Source organism: Saimiri boliviensis, chromosome 2 (genome assembly GCF_048565385.1).
Source record: "Saimiri boliviensis isolate mSaiBol1 chromosome 2, mSaiBol1.pri, whole genome shotgun sequence".
NCBI lineage: Eukaryota > Metazoa > Chordata > Mammalia > Primates > Cebidae > Saimiri > Saimiri boliviensis.
This window is the reverse complement of record NC_133450.1, coordinates 104,368,732-104,386,459: the sequence shown is the minus strand read 5'-3', so window position 1 is coordinate 104,386,459 and position 17,728 is coordinate 104,368,732. Positions and strand designations below refer to the sequence as shown.

At 36.5% G+C, this 17,728-nt stretch overlaps 1 protein-coding gene across 1 annotated transcript in view; it reads right to left on the bottom strand.

Moving 5' to 3' along the window:
• The window catches only part of LOC101050874 (uncharacterized), an 891,623-nt gene that overhangs the window by 533,109 nt on the left and 340,786 nt on the right, over positions 1–17,728 (bottom strand). Inside the window, exon 6 of the mRNA XM_074389917.1 lies at positions 11,124–11,280. The gene's annotated coding sequence lies outside the window, so the exon portion shown is untranslated. The remainder of the gene's footprint in view (positions 1–11,123; positions 11,281–17,728) is intronic.

Below are 17,728 nucleotides of genomic sequence, written 5' to 3'. Positions count from 1 at the left end.
CCAAAAAAAAAAAAAAAAACACACACACACACAAAAAACCCCATCACGTTGTATACCTTAAATGTATACAAGTTTTATGTTTTGAATATATAAAGTTTCTAAAATACGCACACAACTTACCAACAATTCTACTTTCAAGAAACTTGATTTTGGGAAATAATTATTTTCTCAAGAAATGTTTTTGAGCACCTATATGTTCCAGTGACTGCTGCTACGTATTAGGGAAACGAGAAAACTAGACGATGTTTTTGACTTCACGTACCTTAAAGTCTAGTGGGAGGAACTGAATATATAAGCAAGTTTAAAAATAATAAAATGTATGTTAAGTAGTGAAGACAGAGTATAGTTTACCTAGGTTAATAGGAGCTAAAGGGGCTTGTAAGAGAGAGCTTCTGGCTGAGAAAGCAAAATGGAGGCACATCAGGCGGTAAACACCATGTTCTAGAAACTGTAAGAAAACTGCCGTGGCTGGAGGGAAGGTCAAATAAGGAAAGCATGCATGAGATACACTTGAAGAAGTAGACAGGAGCGTGATGATACAGCGACTTACAGATTCTACCAAGAATTGTTATTTTGTTTTAAATGCTACATAAAAACATTAAAGAGTTTTAAGTTTCCTCTCTCCTCTGTGTTTCTATGATTCTAAGAACAAGGAGGAAGTGTATTAATGTCTATGCTGCATAGCAAATGACCACAAACAGAGCGTCTTAAAACAACACAATTTTATCCTGTTTGTGGGTCAAGGATCAAGGTACTGGTGAAATGGGTCCTCTGATGTGGATCTCACCAGGCTGGAATCTATGTCAGCTGCACTTTCAGTTAAAGCAGAGATGGATGTACCAGGCCAACAATATATTGACAATGTCTGAAATCTTTGTGAGGGTTAGGGAAATGCCCAAAGTAAAAGGACTGAACTGATGGGATCAATGAAAGATTGGAAAAGGAATCAAATGTGTATGACAGTTGACCAAGATGGCCTTAATGTCCCCCTCAGCTTGACTAAATTTCAGATAGGCTTCTTCCTGACTCGACTTTCTGACCCGTTTTCTTATAGCATTTACTAAAACAAAACAAAACAAAACAAAACAAAAAACTTGTAAATTCTTTCTCCGCTCTTACCAGATATAAATCTTTCTAAAAACATCTTGCCAGTGTTGCAATCCAGGACTGCTTTCTCAAGGATATAAGAGCCATCCTTTTGAAATGTGATCATCTAAGAAGATAGTTCCCCTATCTTCTAGTCTCTGTGGGAGGATAGAAGAGTAACTTCATATAGCTCCAAGCTGTAAAACTACCTTCTGTCATGAGATATGAGGAAATTTACTTTTCCACTGGGTAAGGCCCATTATTAAGCATGGCACAGACAACCTAAGATTTGCTCCACCCTAGGTCTTTGTCTCTCAAAAATCCTCCTGTCTTTGGTTTTAGTGAAGTTGAGTTCAGACAGTGTGTTCACCTCTCTCCTATTACAATAGCATTGAACAAAGTCTTCCTCACTGGTTCATCTGTTAGTTTGATCCAATTTTTTGCTCTGACAGACTAAAAGAATAGATTTTTCAGGCAAAGTTTAGCATGTGTAGTAGCCAAAGGAACAAAAATATTAAGCATCATGTGATAGTGTGGTCTCAATGTTCCCAAATATCTCAGATTAAAACATGTTTTATTATAAGTGTAGGCTGCAATCTCTTACTCTGGTAACCCTTGTTTAATCACAGGCTTTTGAATTATTTTTGTCCCATTCTTCTCTCTATCTAGTGTTTATGGCAAAAGGTATATATATATATATATATGGTAGAGTTTGGTTTTTTAGATACTGCTTTTGTCATTTTTTTAAACTAAGAGAAACATCCAGTAAATGCAAGTAAGTCTGTAATAGAAGGATATTTGTGTGTGTGTGTGTGTGTGTGTGTGTGTGTGTGTGTGTGTGTATGTGTGGATGCTTTTACAATTCTTCACTTTACCTCTATGATAAGAGTCCAGGGGTGTATGTATGTTTATTAATTCAATAAAGTTAGTTCCAGACTACATCAGTAAGTTAGGAAATATTCAGAATAATTTTCAAAAAAATTATAGAATTCAAATCAATATTCATATGATTATTAACAAACATTCAGAAATATTTGAGTGCCTCTGAATCTTCAAGTTTTAAATTACATATTATTCTGTCTTCTATTTATTATTATGGATCTTTTCTTCACTCTTTTCCCTACATTTTATCCCAGGGGTATGGGCCAAATGGACTTCAACAACGAGTGACATTGCTCTCTGACTTTTGTTGAATTCAGAGGTACACTTAGCAGAGATCTGATGGAGACAGAATAGTGAAGTTCTCCCAGCTTCTTTACTGAAGAGTTGCTTCAAGCTGGCTGAATCTCCCTACCAAACACCACAGCTTTTATAAGACCCCTTGCACATAGCTCTCTCCAAACAGCACTCCCACTTCTTCTTGCCTCCAAACCAATATTCTCCTTCTGCTTTCAGCCCAGGGATAACAATGTTGCTAGCCTCAAAGTATCCAATTTCCCTGTATGTATGGTCTTTTAGGTTGACTGACTGTGCCATGGATGCCATGTTAACCTCTGTGACCTGCATGGACACTCCAGATGAGTTCCTGGAAAATCTAAAGTAACTGGAAGACTGAAGAAATTTTCAACCCCTGTGGCATCTACTTAACTTTGAGATATTCTCTATCATTCCTTATTCCCACTCTAATTGGTAAGGTCATTGGACTTTGTAACTGACCTTGGTCAACCTCGTGACTCCAAACCCTATGACCCCCTTCCAGCTTGCAAACTTACGACCCCACCCCCAGTTTGCAAAAAACCACGCTAAAGTAGCTTCTGTAACTTTCCACTGCCCACCCCAAACCTATAAAATCAACTCATATCCCACCACCCTTTGCTGATGCCCTTTTTGGCCTCAGCCCACCTGCACCCAGGTGAATTAACAGCCATGTTGCTCACACAAAGCCTGTCTGGGGAGTCTCTTCATCCAGAGCGCATGGTTTAACACTATACTCTTCACAGATGTTTGTAATTAGTTCTCTTAGTAAACTCTTCTTAAGTTACACAAATTGAGCATTTTCCTGCAAAGCCAGTGAATGATGCACATATTACATAAATTTAGGGATTTGGGGATGTTATTATATGTAGGTCAAGTTGGCCAGGGGGAGATCTATGTTAATTCTATCTAAATAATTATAAGCTTGCTTAGCTCCAAGTTCAAGTGATTCTTCTGCCTCATCCTCCCAGGTAGCTGAGATTACAGGCTCAAGCCACCACCCTTGACTAATTTTTGTATTTTTAGTAGAGACGGGGTTTCAAGAGGTTGGCCAAGCTGGTCATGAACTCCTGACTTCAAGTGATCCGCCCCCCTCAACCTCCCAAACTGCTGGAATTGCAGGTGTGAGCCCCCACGCCCGAACACAGAGTAATTTCCTTACCAAGGTGGGTTCTGCTCCTTTTTTGTTCAAACCACAAAGTTATGACATTAGAATCTGAACCTACTTCTAATCCCCCACTCAAAAAAAAAGCCATTCCTATATGCAGCCATTAATTATCAATATGAGGTCTTAACATTCCAATTTTTATCTAAAGACTTACAATCCCTATACCGACTTAACATTTTTTTCTCCTTTCCATCTCTCCTGAGAAAACAAAGAGAATTTAACAAAATTCCATATGTAGACTCACAACTCAGCATATATAAAACCAATCAAGTGGTTTTTGTCAACAAAATGGATATATAATAAAGCATTAAATTACTCCTCCAGATTATCTCTAAATCTAAAACATTACCTCTCCCAATTGAGAGAATATCAGAGTTAATCAAATATATTAATGAAAATTTTCATACCTGTTTGGGTAACTTATTGAACTCCTCCTAACTTTAGTTTCTCCTTAGACAAATGATATATGAACACGCTCAAATGTTCCATGTATAGTAATTTGAATGAACACTTTGAATAAAAATCTCTGTTTAGTCCAACAGTACTTTTAAAAACTTTTTATTTAATATTATATAGTTTAAAATAGAACATTGTTTTGACAGAAATTCGAAAAGTATAAGCTCTGCTTTGAATTTTTCTAATTATACAGAAGCAGAAATGCTCAAGCAGAAAAAAAAATGATTGAAAGTGCAAATTCAGCAATTTGAAAGGCTATTAAAAATTCTTTATTAGAGCCAGGCGTGGTGGCTCAAGCCTGTAATTCCAGCACTTTGGGAGGCCGAGGCAGGTGAATCACGAGGTCAAGAGATCGAGACCGTCCTGGTCAACATGGTGAAACCCCGTCTCTACTAAAAATACAAAAAATCAGCTGGGCATGGTGGCACGTGCCTGTAATCCCAGCTACTCAGGAGGCTGAGGCAGGAGAATTGCCTGAACCCAGGAGGCAGAAGTTGCGGAGAGCAGAGATCGCGCCATTGCATTCCAGCCTGGGTAACAAGAGCGAAACTCCGTCTCAAAAAAAAAAAAAAAAAAAAAAAAAAAAAAAAAAAAATTTATTAGAAAAAGAAGACCAAAGTTTTTAAACATGCTCAAAAAAAAAAAAAATTCTTAGAAAAAAATCCCCCAGGGACAAATTATGAACTTGCTGAGAAAGAACTTTAAAAGGATATAGTTATCCCTTCTATTCATTCTAACTTTAGATCATGGATGACTACAGGTCATTTTCATAAATATATCTACCAGAAGTTTCTCTAAAAAACATATTACAGTTAGATTATACTTGTGAAAAATCCACTGCCCCATCCAGAATAAACTGACCTTCTGACTCCTCTGCCCCGTGTAAGTTCACTGAAAGAAGGTTAAAGGAGACAATCTTGGACTAGAATTTTTGCAAATAAGATGGTAGGATCTGAGGTATAGCTGTGTTTTATCCAAATTACATGTGACCCCAAAGCTTGAATGCCCTTTGAATATTTGCCCACAGAAACAACACACCTCAATTACCTTTTAGCATTTGCTTGATTTAAATAGCCCCAAGGTGTCAAGTAGGTTTAAAAATATCTACATCAACTCTTCATGAAAGTATACAGCCTTACATACACATAACAAAGGTAGCATTAGAGCAACTGAGAAAAAATATACTCCTACCAAATGAAGACATTTGAAATAACCCTTTGTTTAAGGGATTGAATGCACAATGGATGGAAGTTCTAGCTCAGCTGAACAACATAAGTCCTTATATTGGGCATGCTCAGCTCTTGCTGAAAGGTCGAAGCTGTCCGTGGACAACAGAGACTACTGCACACACAAATGGAGCATAGCACATGACTCTGGAGATTCATTCTAAAAGTATGACTTGTCAGCTCTAGCATTACAAAGCATTAAAACCCAAGCACTGTTGTCTGATGATAACATTGTTCCTAACTACTTGGCACCACGAGTCACACTGGAAAACACTGACAGCAATAAAAGGCAGACTGAGGGAATAGGATCCCCACTCTTCTGAATTTCAGCATGACATTACACTGTATTGCATTCAGTGCACAGCTAAATCTTTTAACGTATGAAGCCCACGGGGTTTGAGAGAAAATCTGGATGATTCAGTTGGAAAAACTAGAAAGCATCCTCCCCTCAACTCTACGTACAAGTTTTCTGCTTCAGTCATACATACAAACAAGCAACTATACCACCACCCTTCTGATTTGTGTTCTGTTGTTTTAAAAGAGTTAGTAAAACAAAATTTTCCAATGGCAGCTTCAGAATGAATGCCAAATCAATTAACAGAGATCAAATCACAACAAGCTCAACCCACAGAGATTTCAAGCAGGCATTACTTGAAATCAAGTATTTTGAGGCAGACTGAATATTGATGTTGCATCAAATAAGAGGGAATAGAAATTTCTACGTTTCCAAAAACGGGATTGGATCCAGATTGCAAAAATCAGAGAGTGTACACAGTCTGTATGGTGGATTAGTTCCACACATATGTGATTGTAAACATAAAAGCCTTCCCCTAATTCTGATACTGAAAGTTTCTTTAATAAGAAACAAAGGCATTACATAAGAGATGCAGTCTAACATGCAAATATCCTTCAGAGAAGAAAAACATTTATAATAAGTTTACAAATGGCATTTCTGTGGGTTTTCCTTTTTTCAGAACAGGCTTTGATAGTGACAAAAAGGAAGAAAACATGTAGATACTAAAGATCTTTAAAAGAGGGAAAGAGGTGACACAAGGTAAAAACGGGGTGGAAGATCCTGCAAATAAACATAGGCTCATAGCCCATTGCACAGCTTTTTCAAGGTTTTATTATACCATAGAAAATTACCCCAAACATACTAACACACTGAGACCTCTGTTATATACGTGTATATATATATTTAAATATTAAACCAACATACCAACGTACAAGTTTCTAGTATGTAAAAATAAGAAGAATAGATAATAAGGAAAACACAATTTTGCCAGACCAACTTAAGGTTTTTTTAGAGAGCAATTTCTCAGTTTAAGGAGATCAGATGTCTGCAAGAATATTAAGATGCAGGATTAACAATAACAAATACATGTTTAACATTTATATTCAACCAGACAAATACCAGTGATGTTTACCTGGTGGAACTTTAAAAAATGACAACAGACTTACTGATTTTGTTTAAAGGATAGGGGCTGTCCCTTATGAGACAATTCAGATAAAGCTTGCAGAAGAAGAGAGTCCAAGATGGACCCCAGGGAAAACCCATAGGTGACCAGTGCTCTCCTCATTCAATAATAAATAGATTCATCCGTATGCTAGTCACCATTTGCTTAAATCTCCCACATTACTTATGTTCCTTTTCCCAACTATCTAAAGAAATATTTTAGAACTTTGGGCAATACTAAAAATATAAATCTCTATTAATGGCCTACTATGTGTCAGGGGCAGTACTAAGCATATCATAGAAATTATTTAACAAATATTTGAGTGTGGTAGACAGAATAATGTCCCTCCCAAAGATGTCCATGTACTAATACTCAGAATCTGTGAATATGTTAGTGTATATGGCAAAGGAGAATTAGGACTCCTAATCAGATAACCTTGATATGAGGGGATTAGCCTCAATTATCTGACTGGGCCAAATGTTCTTATAAGAAGAAAAGGAAGGCACAGAAGGAGAGCTTTGAAGATGCTATGGTGTTGGCTACTCTGTTTGAAGGTAGAAGAAGAGCCATGAGCCAGGGAAAATACAAGTGGCTTTTAGAAGCTAGAAAAATAAATGACTTCTCCCATAGAGTCTCCCGAAGCAATGCAGCCCTGCTGATACCTTAATTTTATCCCCCAGTAAGATTCCTTTCTGACCTCTGACCTTCAGAACTATCAGAGAACACAGCTGTGCTGTTTGAAGCCATGAAATTTGTGGTAATTTGGTAGAGCAGCAATAAAAACCTACTACATTGACTTTTCCATTATTTCATTTAATTCTTATGAAATTCTATAAATGTATGATTATTGCCATTTTATAGATGAAGAAACTGGTCAGAGAGTTTAGTTAACTTGCCCAAATTTACCCAGCTAGTGGGTACCTAAACCAGATTTCAAAATGATTCTAATTCCAAGGTCTACCCATATAATTACTATTATTATTTAATAGTTGTAATACTATTATTATTTAATCTGGTTATTATTTAATTACTATTAAATGGGTAGACCTTGGAATTAGAATCATAATTGGAATTAGAAGAATAATTCTTCTCTCATGGGTTGATATTACCATACAGTCAACATTACAACTCCCCACCATGTACTTATTCCAATAAAAGATTTCATGACTGGGGCCTTATTCTGTATCTGCACATGCAGCAGGTGGTGCAGACTGTGGCTCTTCCACCTCAGAATGAATGAGAATGTGGTATAAAACAGTAAAACGGTGACTAAAAGCAAGGAGCAAGACTAGGAGTTTTACACATATAAATGTGAGCAATGAAGCAGGGAGGCATTCTGACAGCTGCTGATGGCAAGCAGATTGGCTGCTATAGCACATCAGACGCCATGAATCACAAGAGAGCTTTCGGTAATGGTTTCCACCAGTTCAGCCCACTGACACCATTTTTCAGTGTTGACAGACTCAAATAAACATTCCCATTTCCAGTGACTCACTGGACAGAGACAATGTGACATATGGGCTGACCCCTACTGGATAAAGATCCCTCTACTAAGAACATTAATGTGTACTGCAGTTTTACTATTAATCATTTAAAGTACTATTGTTTTTCCCTCTGATTTCTATTAGTTTTCATGGAAATAGCCATTGACTAAACCTCATGCTCAGCATAAATCCACTCAGAAGTTCCTACTCCAAGTCTCAAGGTTTCACTCCTTTCCAGTCAATTCTCTACCACATAAGAGATTTGGCAAGATTGCAACTTATGCTGTAATTCTGCAACCTGCACAATTAAATTTTGTGCCTGATTTTCAGCAAGCTATAAGAAACAAGAGATATTTTTAAAGCAGTTCTCTTGTTCTCTGATAATGACTTTGGCTGAAAGCTTAGAGACCTGGGTTCGAATTTCTTCTGTGAGTTCTCCAGTGCATTTGAAGAAAACCATTCCATACCACAGTGCTTGTAGTTGTCATTACTTCCATAATGGTCAGGAGCTACCAATGCACTTGATTTTTAGACACTTTCACACAATTAACAGCAGATGAAAATTTTAATAATCCTGATGACACCATATATTACTAATATCTCATTACACATTCGCACAGAACTCAGCACTGTATGCAAACTCAGGTACACACAATGCAATCCACATATCTCATCTTTGAAGGTCTGTTTTTTGACACTACTCCTAGTACTAGTTTTGTATTGGTTGGGAGACAGGAGACAAAACCCATGCCAGTTATTAACACAGAGAGAATCTAACATAAAAAATTACTAAGCATGTATTGAAAAACTGAAAAGACACAAAAAGGAATATTAAGAAATCATTGGGATAGTAATACAAAGAGCAGCTACCAGCTCCAGCAGCTGGGAATAAAAAGGGGGAAAGGTTGTAATGATACAACTTAGATGCTTGGAGAAGGGACCCTTGGAACTGAGATAAGATCTCTGAGGAAGGTGCATTGTTCAGCTGGCACTGGTGTCCCTGAGCACTCATAATAAGGCTGGTTACATGGGTGTTAGAAAAACTGCAGTTTGGTATCCACAGCAGCTGTGGAAGGAACTGATACCGCTTCCGAGGTAAAGAAGCTTCACTGGGGAAATGCTGGAGGGAGCAGGCATGAGTACCCCTACCTCCTTTATCCTTGCAAACTTCTAGTTGCCCCTATTGGCAAACCCTGACAGAGAACCAGCCTGCCTGCAAAGCAGACAGTCTGCAGTGTCTCAGCTCTAGCATAGAAACACATGGTCCACTGTTTAGTTCATTCATTCATTCACCAAACATTTTTTTTTGAGACAGGGTCTCACTCTGTCACCCAGGTTGGAGTGCAGTGGCATGATCTCAGCTCACAGCAACCTCTGCCTCCTGGGTTCAAGTGATTCTCCCACCTCAGGCCTCCCAAGTAGCTAGGATTACAGGTGCACGCCACGACAGCCAGCTAATTTCACCAAATGCCTACTATATTATGGCCACTGGTGAGCACTGAAAAAAATTACAAAGTCTCTGCTTTCAAAGTTGACATTTTGGTAGGGTAAGGCCAATAATAAGTCAATAGACAAATATTTAATATTTGAGGTGGTAAAAAGTGATTTGAAGAGAAATAAATCAGAGTGATAGGGTGGAGTGAGATGGAGCCAGAAGCAGTAGAGATGGAGGCAGCGTAGATAAAGCACGAACAATGGAGCCACACTGTCAACACCTGAGTTCTAGCTCTGCTTCTTACTAAACCTATGACCTCAGGCAAGTGACTTAATTCTGTACCTCAGTTACTTTGCGTGCCAGATGGAGATAATGGTAAAGATTAAATAAAGGGATATCTATTATGTGGTTAGAATAATATGTGGTACATAATAAGTTCCATATTGTTAAAGAGTAGTATCATATAATGACAAAGAATACAATGAGTGTAGATTGGGAGGAGGGAGAGTGTGGTTATAGTAAAGAAAGAGGTAAAAGGTATGGAAACGGTAATGAGAAACAAAGGAGACCTGAACTCCAGGCCAGTGATATGAGGGATATAAAAGAGAAAACAGCTAACCGTGAGAAGTCTGAGAGGGAGGCAGAGTCTTCAAGGAAGAGTCAGGTTTAAGCCACATTCAGAAAAGAGGCTGAGGACACTGTGCTATAGAATCACGTGACAGTGAATGCAATTTAGAGAAAGACATAAAGGTGTGCAAGAAGTATTTGCCAGTTACTACCTTAATTTTACTAAAGTAAAATTACTGTGATTAGAATGATAATAGTTTCTGGATGGTTAAAAAAAAACCGAAAAACCAACACCACCACCAAAACATATATTATTAGCAATCATCTAATTTCTATAATACTGTCTAGTTTACAAAATATTTTCACATCTGCTATGTTATTGCTCAAAATAAATTTGTGAAACTGAGACAATATATAGTCACAATGAGAGTGAAGACATGGGCAAACCTAGCATTATTCCAATAATTCTTAAATGTTGATAATTGCTGGAGAGTGATTCTATCTACTGAAAACTTAAAATAAGGCTTTAGGGAAAATACGTTGTAGACACTAAGATGTTTTCCATTGTATATGTGAAAAATAGATGGATTCTGAGCTTCTGATGTTTCCAAATTTTAAAAAAGGGCTTTTTGGTAGAAGAATATACTAGTTAACCCACAAAGTACCTAGACAGTGGATACCTAATGGCCAAATCACAAGGCCGCTTTTCAGAGTTCCGTCTGTATTGGAAAACAGCTCTTAAAATGTGGCCATTCTGCATTCTTGTCATCACACTGAAACCTCGAGACAACCCAGACTCAGAGGCCTGTCTACGGCTCTTTCACCCAGCTGTCACTCCCAGGGACTCAAGGGACTCCAGGGACTTCCAACAGGTACTTTATATAGATCACTCAGAATTCCAAAATGCCGCAATACTATCTAAAAATAGATTTTTAGGATAACAGAATCAGAATTAGATTCCTAGCATGACACAAGATCTTAAAGAACCCTCATCTAATTTCTCATGCTATTGATTTGAACAATAAAGGTGAGTGAAATAAAGTGACTTACTCAAGGGTGCACAGATTCACAGCTATATCGTGATGATGATAGGGCTACATTTCTGGTTTCCTAGATAATGAGTCCAACGTTCTCATTCAGCTGTACATGCTGCCTTAATATTATTGGGAGAATGATGCAGGAAAGGGAAGCAACCTGGCATCAAAACCTATACAGGAAAAGAAATATTGGTGGTGAGAACATGTCTTACAGATGCATATGACTAGTGCATTTAATCACTGTGTAACGTGAACATATATTCTGCATATGTCTCAAGTGACGGGACTTAAAATTTTAATTTCTACCACTTACTATATTTATAGGCTCTGCAGTTGAATTGATTTGTAAAAACTTTGAAGATGACTCCATTTTCCAAGTCTTGGTATTCCCTCAAGCCCATCATAAAGCCGGGCCCACAATAGTTACTAATAACTGCTTCCTGTCTAGCTGATTATAACACTTGCCAAAATATTCACCCTTTGATTATGAAAATTATTCTTAATTTTTTCTTCTTTGTTTAACAAAGCAACATTTAGAGTTATTCTAAAACTGTCTACTGATATATAGATTTTATTTAAAAAACAATTTTTTTATTCAATTAGTCATTTTTTAGCAAAATTCACAATTCAAAATTACAATTTCAATTAATATAAAGTAACACATTTGAAGTTATGAAGCTTTGTTTCATGAAAGATTTAAGAAAACAAAGGTTATTCTACATGAAATGCCACGTAAAGCAATTTAGCAGACTTGAAAAGCAAGAAAGGGGAGGGAATTTGTAAAGAACTACATAGGAATGGAGCACTTTTAGTTTCTATGGTAACCAACATAAATGAATACTGTTTTGGAAAATGTACTAGCAAAGTCAGTGAGATATAAATTTATAAACACAAAAACCAAAGACCCTATTCAATCCTATGGTGTAAGTCCACAGTTTGGAACTACAATTTTTTTTTTAAAGCCCTACTGCTAACTGGTCTGTTGAAAGGTTTTTTTCCTTAATTTGCTATTCTGCCTTCTAGATATTTGTCTACTACACAAACGTTTATCAATAACTAGAAATGACTTTTTTATTGCTTGCTGGATCATTGATTACAACTCTAGTACAAAAGGCAATAAGAACATAATTGTCTAACAATCCCTTCTTCTCAACTGGGTGTGGTAAATTGACGCCAGAGACCAGGACATACAACATGATAACTTTTTCAAAATTAACTGAAATATTAATAATGAAACAAAAAAGGTGAGATGTGTGTATGTTATTTACTTTTACTTTTACCTTAGCGAGTAAATCCCCTTTGTTGTAAAAGCTATACTAGATGCATGTTTTCAGTTTTTCTTTTCTTTCTTTTTTTTTTTTTTTTTGAGATGGAGTTTCGTTCTTGTTACCCAGGCTGGAGTGCAATGGCGTGATCTCGGCTCACCGCAACCTCCACCTCCTGGGTTCAGGCAATTCTCCTGCCTCAGCCTCCTGAGTAGCTGGGATTACAGGCACGCACCACCATGCCCAGCTAATTTTTTTGTATTTTTAGTAGAGACGGGGTTTCACCATGTTGACCAGGATGGTCTCGATCTCTTGACCTTGTGATCCACCCGCCTCGGCCTCCCAAAGTGCTGGGATTACAGGCTTGAGCCACCGCACTCGGCTTCAGTTTTTCAAATGAAGAGAGAGGGCTATGTTATTTTCAAAGACAGAGCAAAATGCATTGCCCTTGCACCCTGTTGTTCTTCTGACTAGTTAGTGTATGTTTAGCCAACTCGGCATAATAAAGATGGCAAAAGATTATAAAATTTATACCCATTTAAACAAATACACTTTATTCCCAAAGTAAATTATGACTTAAATAAGACATTTATCTAAAGAATAAACTTCCTGTAATCACATAAGTGTTAAAATGATGAAGAGAGCTATATAGTTATTTCAACATTTCATGTAAAATTGTCATGAAAAGGAAAAAAGTTTCACAATGTAAAATGGAAAATACTTTTATTTAATACTTGTATTATTAATATCATTGAGTTGTCTGGAAATCAGTGTCTTTAAGCATACTGAGTTTTATTTCCAACATGCCAATTCTCTTACTCCAAGTGTTTATTCCAATGCTTTAAAAAGAAGAAATGCTATCTAAATGCTGGATGTCTGTATACTGACCTACCTCGATGAACTGGTGATGCTGCTTCTTTCAGCCTCAGATTGTAACATGTTCTTCCTATATCATTCACAGTTATGATGTAATCGGATTTTTAAAATATGTAATTATTAATATTCATGATTCCATAATGATGTTACTGATAGAGACTATGTGCAGACTAATAAGATCAAATTCAAAATGATTGATCTTTCCAAAAGATATTTTTTATTTTCTATTATTTATCAAGAAACACTATATGAGCTGCTGGAAATGTAAAGATGAGTAAGACGCCCTGCTGTCCAGGAAATCACAAGCTAGCAAGAAAAAGAAACAAAAAAATGACTATAAAAATATTGTGGTTGCATAAAAATTCAGTAATTCAAAGGAAAAATTCAAATTAAAACAAGTTTTCAAAATTCATATTATAATGCCTACCACTCTGTGTTGAAATATTTCTAGATTTGAAATTTTTAATTTTCCAAAATTGATATTTGTGGGAAAGTAATCACTGACACTCCAAAAGTTTAACATGAGCTATATTTAGAAAGAAAACTTCAGACAAATTAAATTTAGCAGAGTTTATTTAAGCAAATGTTATTCATGAATCAGGCAGCACCCCGAACAAGTTGAAGCTCAAGGAGCTCCACCAATCAGTGTAGACAAGCAATATTTGCAGACAGAAAAAGGAAGTGATGTACAGAAACAGCATGGTTGATTACAGCTTCACATTTGGGCCTTATCGGGCCTGGTTTGATGAGGCATTTGCTTTATATGGACATGGGCTAATCAGTTGGCAGCCTGTGATTTGCTGAAGCCCAGCTACTATGATTGGCTAAGACTCAATTACTTGTTACAAGTATATATTATTAAGTTAGGTTGCAGTTTGTTTACATAAGAAGATAGGTTGCTTTTTGCTACTTACAGAGGCAGCTTTAAGCCAAATTTAATAAGGCAGTTTCAAATATATGTGAGGCAATATATACGGAATTGCTCTCCATGAAGTATTTTGAATGGGCCTTTTTCTAGTGTCTGGAGAACTTTATACAGTGTTAAGATAATTAAATTGTATATAATTAAAATTTTTTATATTAAAATACCATTTATTCATATAAGTTAAGATACAGAAAGCTTATCCTTTTCTTCAATAAAACCACATTAACTATACTGGAAAGAAAATTTTTGGCCTTGCATTATTTCCATAATTGTAGTATTTCAAAGATGACATTATTTATTGTGTTATATTATGGAAAAGTAAAGATGTTTCTAGAAGGTGCCAGGAGCTATATCCACACTGAGCACCATGAAGTTCACTTGCATTGAGTTCTGATTTTACAACACTGACTCCCAGACCAAAAAACTACTGACTCCCAGACCAAAAGATAACTTCTTCTCTCCAATCTATGTACCAGGCAAACCAATAGACTCCAATTGTCTCCCAGCCATCTATAGTAAAGACACTTTGTCCAAAACTGAGTATCATGAAATGCTTAAAGTGCTTTTCCAATATTCACTATGTTTGGGCAACATATTAAAAATAGACAACAAAAAATTTTTGCTGTGTTTTTTATTCTTAAACATGTAGAACACAGGTCTGAACAGTAATGAATATTGCATGTTACCAACTTCAATTTTCATTATTGTTAATTTTGTCCTTCTGGGTAGACATGGGTAATATTGAACCACTTTGTAGATATGAAGATTGGTTTGAAAATTTTGGCCACTTTGGTACAATGCAATCTGTCAGTTTTCCTAAAGACTTGTTAGGTAGGTATGATCCAAAATCACACCTAGAGGAACTAGAAAACAAGAATAAACGTATCCCAAAGCTAAGAGAATAAAGTAAATAACTAAAATCAGAATAGAACTGAATGAAATCAAGACAAATATTGATACAAAGAATCAACAAAACCAAAAGTGGGTTCTTTGAAAAAATAAACAAGATAAGGAGGCCACTTGCTAGATTAACAAAGAAAAAAAGAGAGACTAGATGCAAATAAGCACCATCAGAAATGACAAAAGTGACATTACAACTGATCCCACAAAAATACAAAAGATTCACAGAAACTATTATGAACACCTCTATGCACACAAACTAAAAAAGTCTAGAGAAAATGCAAAAATACCTGGAAACACACAGTCTCTCAAGATTGAATCAGGAAGAAATTAAAAGGCTGAACAGACCAATATCAAGTTCCAAAATTGAGTCAGTAATTTAAAAACGTATCTACCATCTCACACCAGTTAGAATGGCGATCATCAAAAAATCTGGAGACAGATGCTGGAGAGGATGTGGAGAAATAGGAACACTTTTACACTGTTGGTGGGAGTGTAAATTAGTTCAACCATTGTAGAAGACAGTGTGGTGATTCCTCAAGCATCTAGAAACACAAATTCCATTTGACCCAGCAATCCCATTATCCAAAGGATTATAAATTGTTCAATTATAAAGACACAGGCACACGTATGTTCATTACGGCACTGTTTACAAAAGCAAAGACCTGGAACCAACCCAAATGCCCATCAATGATAGCCTGGACAAGGAAAATGTGACACATATACACCATGGAATAATATGCTGCCATAAAAAAGGATGAGTTTGTGTCCTTTGTAGGGACATGGATGAGTCTGGAAACCATCATTCTCAGCAAACTGACACAAGAACAGAAGATAAAACACCACATGTTCTCACTTATAGGTGGGTGTTGAACAATGAGAACACATGGACACAGGGAGGGTAGCATCACACACTGGGGTCTGTTGTAGGGTGGGCTATGGAAGAGACAGCACGGGGGTAGGGAGGTTGGGGAGGGATAACATGGGGAGAAATGCCAGATATAGGTGACGGGGGATGGAGGCAGCAAACCACCTTGCCATGTAAGTCCCTATGCAACAATCCTGCATGATCTGCACATGTACCCCAGAACCTAAAGTATAATTAAAAAAAAAAAACTATCAATGAAAAAAAGCCCTGGACCAGATAGATTCACAGCTGAATTCTACTAGATATAAAATAAAGAGCTGGTACCAATTCTACTGAAATTATTCAAAGAAAAAAAAATTGAGCAGGAGGAACTCCTCCCTAACTCATTCTACAGTCAGTATCACCTGGATAACAAAACCTGGAAAAGACACAACAACAACAAAAACTACAGACCAATATCCTCAATAAACATAGACACAAAAATCCTCAACAAAATAATAGCAAACTGAATTCAATAGCACATCAAAAAGTTAATTCGCCATGACAAAGCAGACATCATTCCTGAGATTCAAAAATTTGTTCAACATATGCAAATCAATAAATATAATTCACCACATGAACAGAAATAAAAAATAAACCCTATATGATTATCTCAATATATATAGAAAACCCTTTCAAAAAAAATATCCGACATCCTTAATGATAAAAACCCTCAAGGAACAAGTCTTCAAAGAAATGTACCTCAAAATAGTAAGAGCCATCTGTGACAAACCCATAGCCAACATCATGCTGACTGAACCAAAAGTAGAAGCATTCTCCTACAGAACAGAAATAAGACAAGGGTGTCCACCACTCTCACCACTCCTAATCAAGATAGTACTATAAGTGCTAGCCAATCAGGCAAGAGGATGAAATAAAAGGCATTCAAATAGAAAAAGAAGTCAAACTATCTCTGTTCACTGATGACATAATTCTATACAGAGAAAACCCTAAAGACTCTGACAAAAGGCTGTAACAAGTGATAAATGATTTTACCAAGATTTCAGATGCAAAAATCAATGTACAAAAAAAAGTAGCATTTCTATACACCAGTATAGTTTAAGCCAAGAGCCAAATCAAGAAAACAATTTTATTTAAAATAGTCACAAAAAGTAAAATAAAATATCGGGAATACATAAAACCTAGGAGGTAAAAGATCTTTATAAAAAGAACTACGGAACACTGCTAAAAGAAACTGTAGCTAACACAAACAAATGGAAAAATATCTCATGTGCATGGATTGAAATAATATCATTAGCATGTCCATACTGCCCAAAGCAATCTACAGAGCCAATGTTTTTCCTATCAAACTACCAGTGTCACTTTTCACAGAACTGCTAAAAACTCTGCCAAAATGTATATGGAACCAAAAAAAGAAAAGAGAGAGAGAGAGGGGGAGAGAGAGAGAGAGCGAGCGTGCCTGAATAGCCAAAGCAATCCTAATCAAAAACAACAAACCCAGATGCATCACATTTGACTTCACACTACTCTATAAAGCTACAGTAACCCAAACAGCATAGTCATAGTACTGGCACAAAAACAGACACATAGACCAATGGAACAGAATCCAGAATCCAGAAATAAAGCCATACACCTACAGTCATCTATCTTTGACAAAGTTGACAAAAATAAGTAATGGGAAAATAATTCCTTATTCAATAAATGGTATGGGAATAGCTGGCTAGCTATATACAGAATGAAACTGGACCCCTATATTTTATCATATACAAAAATCAACTCAAGAT